Raw genomic sequence first — 9,208 nt, 5'->3', positions numbered from 1 at the left:
CAACCTCTCCCACCAGGACCGGGAGATCATCAAGAGCCTACAAAGTGACCCCACACTCATCATCAAGCCAGCGGACAAAGGGGGCGGCATTGTCGTAATGAACAAGACTGACTACTGTACGGAATGCCGTAGACTCCTGAGTGATACACGGAATTGCAAATGCCTAAAGAAAATCCAACTGAAGAGTTACAAAAGACAATCAACCTACTCATTAAAAACGCCAGTGACGCGGAGTATATATCTAAACAAGAGGCGGACTACCTCTGCACCAAAAATGCCAAAGTACCCTTTTTTTATACAGTGCCTAAAGTGCATAAAGGGGTCACTCCACCACCGGGTAGGCCGATTGTGTCGGGCATCCAATCCCTCCTGGAACCATTATCACGCTTTTCTGATTTATACCTCAACCCACTGGTTCAGAAGACACCGTCCTACATCAAGGACACGAAAAATCTCCTCAATATCATCAAGGATACCAGTTTCAATCCAGAAACGCAACTCCTAGTCGGACTGGACATAGAGAATTTGTACACTAGCTTACCCCAAGATGCCACTTTACAAGTACTACATGATGTCCCGATGGAGAATACTTTGGAACACCGAACCCCACGACACTTCATCCTTGAATGTGCCACCCTTGCGTTGAAAGAAAACTATTTTGAGTATGAGGGAAAGTTCTTTCTCCAGACAAACGGAACTTCTATGGGGAGTGTTTTTGCCCCCAGTGTGGCGGGACTTTATGTCCGCCATTTTGAACGGACCCACATTGAGGCAGCCACTAATCCCTACTCAGCGAACATAATGACCTGGCGGCGTTATATCGACGACATTTTTATCATTTGGCAGGGTAACGAAGAAACGCTGGAAAACTTCCTCACATGGATCAATAACCGCGACAGCTACCTCCGGTTTACGTGCACAAGTAGCTCTACCGAACTTGCCTTCTTGGATCTCAACATCAAAGCAGAACATAATGGCCTGACAACCACCACATATTACAAACCTACAGCGAGGAACTCATTACTCAGATTTGACAGTTTCCACCCCAGACCCCTTAGGGAAAACCTACCCTTCGGACAATTTCTGCGCATTCGACGCAATTGCAGCAACATCAAAGACTACAAACTACAGTCAAACGCACTAGTCCACAAACTGGAGGACCGTGGCTACCCCACTAGAATCATTTCTAAAACCTGCAAAAGGGCGCGGAATCAGAATAGAGAGGCACTTCTGGAAACCATTATCAAACCACCCGAAACACCAGTCGTCACATGTGTTACCACCTACAACACCGCCTCAAATCAAGTATCCAACATAATCCGCAGAAACTGGAAGATTATCAACTCGGGAACCAGAAACTGGGAGACCCCACGTTTTGCGTATAAAAGAGCCAAGAACCTAAAGGACCAATTGGTGTCTACCAGACCTAGGGTGAATTCTCGCCCCACAGACAACACGATCCTGAACGCCTGGGGCCTACCTAAACTCACAGGCCACCAACCATGCAACAATTGCAGCGTCTGCCATTTGACATCCCCCTCAAAAACTCTGACCCTGGAAAACGGGAAAACCTGGACACAGCGCCAGTTCACCAATTGTAACTCATCAAATTTAGTGTACCTTATAACGTGCCGATGCGGCCTCAGGTACATTGGCATGACAACTCGGAAAGTCAGGACAAGAATGACAGAGCATAGGAGCACCATCCGCTGCGGTAAAAACATAAGTAAACTGACAGAACATTTTGTTACCCACAATCACAGCCCGAATGACTTCACGTGGACAGTGATTGAACAGTTTGATGTGACCCACTTTAATGAAAAGGCCCTCCTTATGAAGGAACAGCACTGGATACACCGTCTATCCACGCATATAGATGGGCTGAACGATCGCATCCCATGGAATGCGTTGACAACCTGAGCACTTAAGTACTTTCTGATTCTACCCCCTCTCATTGCGTAATCATACAGTATATTATCTACTGACCGGCTGTATCCATGCCTAATCGTGAAAAACTCAGTTTTTTCCTTTTTTCCGTTTTTCCTGTGTAACCCCTGACATCCCAGTCTGTTTTTTAGCCTTTAACATTGCGACCAGAATGGACCACACCTTGCGGACCCATTCTCCCTTCACGCTGCCAAACGCATGCGCATTATCGCGGCACTACCATGAGCTTACTGCGCATGCGCACGCAACACTGATCCCGAACGCATGCGCAGGGCGCCAAATGACTCAGCGCTTCTAGCGCGACTGCACCTTCTTCTATCTTCATTCTTGCTCCAGGTGCTGCGAATCATACGGGCTACTTAAACCCGACCGGGGGCTCCACTCATTTACCCAGGACACCGCAGCAGGACAACAGGTCCAAGGAGCACGCAGATCGGCAATTCCGTGAGTAAACACGCTGCCCTACCGCTACGATCTAGGTAAGCAGCAGCATCTTCCTCCCTACAGGTTGGTCGCTAACCTCTGCCTTTCTACAATATCTAGGGTCTGTTCTCCCTGCCAGGTGACCCAAGGAAGCTTTAACAGCAAACAGCAAGTGTGAGGATAATGTATTATACTTACCTGCACCTCACCCTGCACTTACCCCGCTGTTTAGCCCCCCATCCCCACCCCGGTTTTACGCTTAAAACCACACTAGCCATGCAACCAGCATGGCCACGTTTTCTGCCGGTTTTAGGTCGTTCACACACCTTAGTAGCCGGCAATACGTTGTGTTCTTAAATTATCATACTAATTGACTCTACCCTGTACGTCTGTCTGTGTCATTTATGTTATGTGTACAGTAAAGCAGAGGGAATCCCCCTCCAACACGTAACGCACCTTAGCGAGTGCGACACTTTTAATTACATCACAAATCACTTCAAATATTTATTTTCACCTTCACATACTCATTGGTCCTGAGAAAAGCTAGTTGTAAATAAAAGGCCTGGCTGAAACATGTAGACCACACAGGACGAAGGAGGTCATAATTCACTCCAACGCGTCCGTTTGCCTTTTTAGTTGCTAACAGGGGCCCAGTAATTAAAGTTTAACCATACACCCTCGGGTACTGGGACCCACTGTATAGCTTTTAAAACATCACTTTCACACTCACCAACACTGCACACTCAGCAAGTACACCAGCTCCTCAGTAATCTGGAGTCGAAGCACACCCGGGACACATTCGGTGTCACTGTGGTGGGCCCGATGATGAAGCATGCCACCAACTAGGTTGGTGGGTGAGGGCTTCATGACCAAACCAAATGGTTTGCCAACATACGTACCCATTGAGTCTCTTTACACAACTTAGCTAGTCCTCCTTGATAATCTACATCTTCTTACGTTACCATTATACAAATCCCCTTGATATGAGATGGTATCAAACTGTCCTAACCTCAAACTTAAGAATAACTTTCTTGTTCCCACATCCAGATGCATGAATGGACAACTGCAATCCAGATGCATCAACAGTCGAGTTGATAAGAAGTCTCGTTTAGAGAACCAATGGGGATCCATCACATTCTTTTGCACTGAGTAAAGAATAGCCCTCTTGTGAAGTTTTTGCTGCTCTAGAGAGACATTTTCAGCAAGTTCTTCGTTAATGCTACTGTTTAACACTTCTGGATACCTACTTCCAACTTGAGCTTCTCCAACACTAAATCTTTTTGTTAAGCCAAGTTAAACTATTGTGAAATATGTTATGCTATATGCACTTGCATGACCCCCTAGTGCGTCGGAATCTGGGTTCCCCTTTATGAGTTGAGTTGAGTTAGGGATTTGTAGAGCGCATAGCTACCCTGGGGCGTCCCAGCGCTGACATGACCGGAGTCCAGAGGGAAAGGACGGAAGAAAGAGGCTGAGGGGTTAGGGGAAGAGCCATGTTTTTAGTAGTCTCCGGAAAGCCAGGAGGTTGTGTTCTCTCCGTAGGGCGAGGGGGAGGGTGTTCCACAGTTTAGGGGCGTTATAGGAGAACAAACGTCCACCAGAACGGGCCTTTTTTATTCTAGGAATGCTCGCGGGGGAAAGGGAGTCTGATCTAAGTTGTTTGTTAGACTGATGGAATTTGATCACGGGTCTCAAAATCGGGGGGCCTCTGTCATGCATTAACGTATGCGAGATGCATAGGGCCTTAAAAATAATCCTTTGTTTGACTGGTAGCCAGTGTAGGCTTCTGAGGGCAGGAGTAGCCGAGCATCTTGACTTAGTTCCAGTAAGGATTCTTGCCGCAGCGTTCTGGGCGCACTGTAGCCTGTGAATGACAGAAGCTGGGGCCCCCAGGTACAGGACGTTACCATAGTCCAGTCTGGAGTTAACCAGCCCCTGCATCAGTAATTTCTTTGATTGGAGGGGGAGCTTGGGGAGAATTTTTCGCGCCATTCGGATTAGACCAAAACAGGTGCCTGAGGTTTTTCTAGCTTGGGTTTTGAAATTATGATCTTGATCCAGCCAGATGCCCAGACTTTTGACCTCGGGTTTGGGGGTAGGAGGTGTTCCCATGCAAGCGGGCCACGAGAGGGATGACGGAAGCTTCTGACGATGTCCCAAGAGAAGGATCTCGGATTTATCTCCGTTCAATTTTAGTCGAGATTCGCACATCCATTGAAACACGCTTTCTAGGCATGTGGACAAATTGTCTAAGCTCTTGTTCATCTGGTTAATAGAGACCACCAGCTGGGTGTCGTCGGCATACATGACTGTTTTTATGCCGAAGGGGGCAATAATGTCCTCTAGAGGGGACATGTAAACGTTAAAAAGTGTGGGGCTCAGGGAGGAACCCTGGGGGACCCCACACTGAAGTGGCCGGGCTTTGGACGTGACGAGGCCATCTGACACTTGAAAGGTTCTTTCTTCCAGAAAGGATTTGATCCAAGACAGGGCGGAATCGGCGACTCCTATCGCACTTAGCCGGTTGATGAGAGTGGTGTGGTCTACCGTGTCGAAGGCGGCGCTTAGATCGAGGAGGATCACTGCCACTGATCCTCCTGCGTCTATGATGGTTCTTGCCTCCTCGACCACGGCTAGCATGGCAGTGTCAGTTCCCTGTCCCGGTCCGAACCCGGTCTGAGATTGGCGAAGGAGGTTATTGGCTTCAAGAAAATTAGAGAGGTGGTGATTAACAATCCGTTCGGTAATTTTGCTGATAGCCGGGAGAAGTGATATTGGTCTGAAGTTGGCTGGGTCCGTTGGGTCGAGATGTTTTTTTTTTAAAAGGGCCTTGACTATGGCTTTCTTCCAATTAGCTGGGACAGAGCCCAGACTAAGGGAGGAGTTGATGAGGTGGGTGAGAGGCGGAGCCACCGTGGCGGCAACCAGTTTCAATTTGCTCAAAGGAGTGGGGTCTGAAGGGGATCCACTTTTTACCGTTTGTAGAGTGGACAAAAAGGTTTCTGTGGTGATCTGGGGGAAGGTTCTAAGGTATGGCGCCTCTGGACCAGGGAGGGGACTAGCAAGAATTTGGGAGGAAGTGTGACCAGGCAGAGAGGTGAGGATTTTGTCAATTTTTGATGAAAAGAACTCGGCCAGCTGGTTACATCTGGTACCCGAAGGATCAGGGCTGGGTAAGGGGTCAGGGATTTTAGTGAGCAAGCGTACTATACGGTAGGTTTCTTTAGCGGAATTGGCTGCGGCTAATATCTTTTCCTCGAAGAAGGTAGCCTGTGTTTTTTTTATGGCGTTTTTGTAGACCCTGATGGCCTGCCTGCCTTTATTGTGGTGGTATTCTTATCAACTAGAGACAAAGTGCTCTTTGATACCATTTACCCACACATTGCAAATTGTGTTCTTTGTTAGTCAAGCTTTCAAGGTACCACTCGTCTGTTGTGGAATCTGAGAGTGTTCTGTACCAACTGTGCATGTTCCCATCTTTCAAGATTGGAATTGACAATTTTTATTGATGAGCCATGAAAGAAATTGTATGTGCCTTTAAATTGTTCTTTAGTTATACCTCACTGGGATCTTTAGTATTCACAAACTGACCTACTAGGGTGATGCTGATGATTCAGTGAGTTAAATCATAAGCTGCTAATATCTGTGTGGCCTTTGGGTACCAAGGTAGAATCCAGGCTGGGCCAACTCTGCCCTTAATCATTCTGAGGTCAATGCATTAAGTGCCATGCAATTGATTAATAGTATCTCCTCAATTGTACAGCACAACGTGTACAAAGTGTAACAATTAGTTTCAGGAAAGCTGTAAAAAAAATCATTATTAAAAATATTTTCACCGAGGTAGTAGTGTAGTATTTATTATGGAGAACGTAAATACTATGCCCATGCTCAAGATTTCAGACATCAATATGAAAGGAAATTATTAATCAATTTTTTTTAATTATTAAAGCAACACTCTCAAAAAGTCAGACATAAAACTGTTTCTTTGGGGTAGTCATCTTAAACTCCTGTACCCTAGTTTGATCCTAAGGAATACAGTACTCCACTCACTAAAACGTATGCTTTTCAGCTATCATGTCTAGTGCTCCAAACATTTCATTATTACCAGTATTAGGAGTTTTTCTTTTCAGAATAGGCTTTTTATTTGCATTATAGTACTTGCAGTCTTCTTTCTGCCGTAAATTTAGGGCTACAAGTAACATAATGCAATGGAAAAAATAGGACTTGATGAGGTACTCTCACTTGAAGGCTCCGGATTTCAGATGTATCCGATTGAAACAAACCATCATAAAATAAGTTTACTAGTGTCTCTAGCAGACAGGAGCATTGATTTCGCCAACATCCTCTGTTGATCTTTTTTGCTGCATGTTGAATATTTTACAAGTTCAGTGCTTGAAAAATAAAATATGAGTTTCTGTCAATGTAATCCATGTCAGGAGGCTGACTTTCAGATAGCCATGTTTTTTCATAAAAGCAGCAATAAACTTTCTGGAAGCCATAGGAGAATACTTATAATTGGAAAGAGTAAAACTGCATGCATGATATGTTACATCCATTTTAATAGAAGTTTTAATAACCAACTTATCTAGTGTGTATCCTTTTAGCAGTTGCCTCAATTGTTGACATGTTCTGCCAACTGCAGCTTTACAAGTTAAAGCACTTTTTTACGCTGTAATTTTTTTGCCATATAATGTTAAAGTGGAACTAAAAGTCCTCCTAGGCAGTTTGCTGTTGTTCAAATATTGGATAAAGATGTCGCCCATTACAAAGAGCCACCTGGAAACCATTTGTTCCACTGGTCACCAGATTACTCATTTGCAGTTTAACCATTACTACTTTATAAACATAACATTCACACCATTGGGTGGGGTGTGCAATCAAACATAGAACAAATAAACAAGTTCATTAAACCACTATTATCCATGTGTGACTTAAGAACCACAGCTTGAAAAACTCATTCAAGGTCATTTGCTATAGCTATGCTGTTGACACCCAGACCACCTTACAACATGAGAGACATCTGGACTTGTTGAATGCCTCTGGCAGTGGAACAGTGAATCATGAAGCATCGTCTTAAAGTTAACTACTCCTTCAAAACAGAAATACTCACTTATGCGTCACAGCAAAATTACGATCCTTTATCAGTCAAGCCTCTTGAGATGGAATGCCTGCCAATCAAATCAACTGAGGAGAAAAAATCCTAAGTGTGGTTATGGATTTCAATATCTCACTTCAAGCCCAAATTGACAAAGTGACCAAAGAAACATTCCACAGAGTTAGAACAGTACAACACCTCTTCCCATAATTAGGCCTTTCTCACTGGATACAGACATCAATAACCTAGTGTTGTAAATTCTTTATTGACAAGCTACAGCAAATCCAGAATCCCTCAACCAGGTAAATCCTAAAATGTTGTCCAAAGGATCACATAATTCCTGCATTAAAGGTTCTGTTATGATAACCAGCTGGAATGTGATTTCCCTTCAAGGCCGTCTGCACTGTACACTGGAATGGATAATCTTCTTACAATCTAAACTCAAACGTTTCATTCAAAAGAGAAACCTTAAATCAAAAATGGTTCCCTTACTAATAAGCCACCCTTTTCAAACAACTCTCACGGGCTGAATCTCTTACTCCATATAGCTATGCAAGCTATATGGAGTCATCAACGCCACTAGAATTCAGGAAAGTGTTAACAATCTGGCTATTCACAAAATCATGATTGTGGTGACTCTTAAGATTGTGAGTCAAACTGGTTTTTATATACAGCATGCTAAACTATCCTTCACATTTCTTTCACCTGACTTTAAAGACTTGTGTAAAGATGTCATATATGACAACACTCCCTAATGAAGGAGGAAACACTTTTTTTTTTACCTATATCTCCATTGCCACAAATGTTGCCTGTATGCTACAAACTGCTGTGCACTCTGGAGCACACTCCAGGCTTCATGTACAACACCGATGCACACTAAGACGAGACACCCCAAGACTTTTCTCAAAGCAGGCACCACAAATGCTGTATCTACTAAATCCCTCATTTATGAATGACCCGGAGTATGAGCTGCATTTTCCCCATCTTTGGACTTACTGATCCTGGGGTTAATAGTAACTCATAGGGCTGGGAAAATCTGGCCCATGGAGAGGTGGACCCTGCTTGGTCAGCTTTTGTTGTGGGAAGATGAAAAAGTCTGATGCTATTTTGCCGAGCAATGATAAAATAAACAATTCTGAAGCTGCTCTGTGCAGAAGAATTCCCCTTTCTGCATGGCGAGATAATGAATGACTCGAGTTATTTTTTACCACATCATGTGGCTGGAGCTAAGGGTTAGTTCTTTGGCATAAAAAACAGACACGATTGATGAATAAGACTCCCTATCTTTAACTTAAAAATGCATTCATTTTAGCTGTCTCCCTTCTGAAATTGTCTAAACTTCAATGTGTGCCAATGAGGAAAATGATTTCCTCGGATTAAAAAACACTCCCTCTTTTATGTTTTATAATGTTATTATGTGTTGTAGCCATTTATTAGAGAGGTTCATTTCAATGTGGAAGCAGCAGAATGGGACTAGAGTTCCTCGCACGCAGTCAGCCCTACTTCTAGGCGCTCTGAGCGACTGAGATGGGGGAAGAGTAGGTAACTTTACATTAATACCCCGGGGGCGCCGTTGGGTTGGCACTGCGTTTCCTAATGTCCCCCGGGGGCACCAGCGGCACTCATTTATAGCCAGAGAGGTTATTTCCGGGATAACTCCTCCTACTGTTCCGGGGCGGGCCTTTCTCTTTCCTTACTGTACGCAGGCTGACAGTAGGGGCGGAACACTTCCTGGTTTCGCCC

Source organism: Lissotriton helveticus, chromosome 12, assembly GCF_964261635.1.
Source record: "Lissotriton helveticus chromosome 12, aLisHel1.1, whole genome shotgun sequence".
Taxonomy (NCBI): Eukaryota; Metazoa; Chordata; class Amphibia; order Caudata; family Salamandridae; genus Lissotriton; species Lissotriton helveticus.
This window is presented reverse-complemented; position numbering follows the sequence as displayed.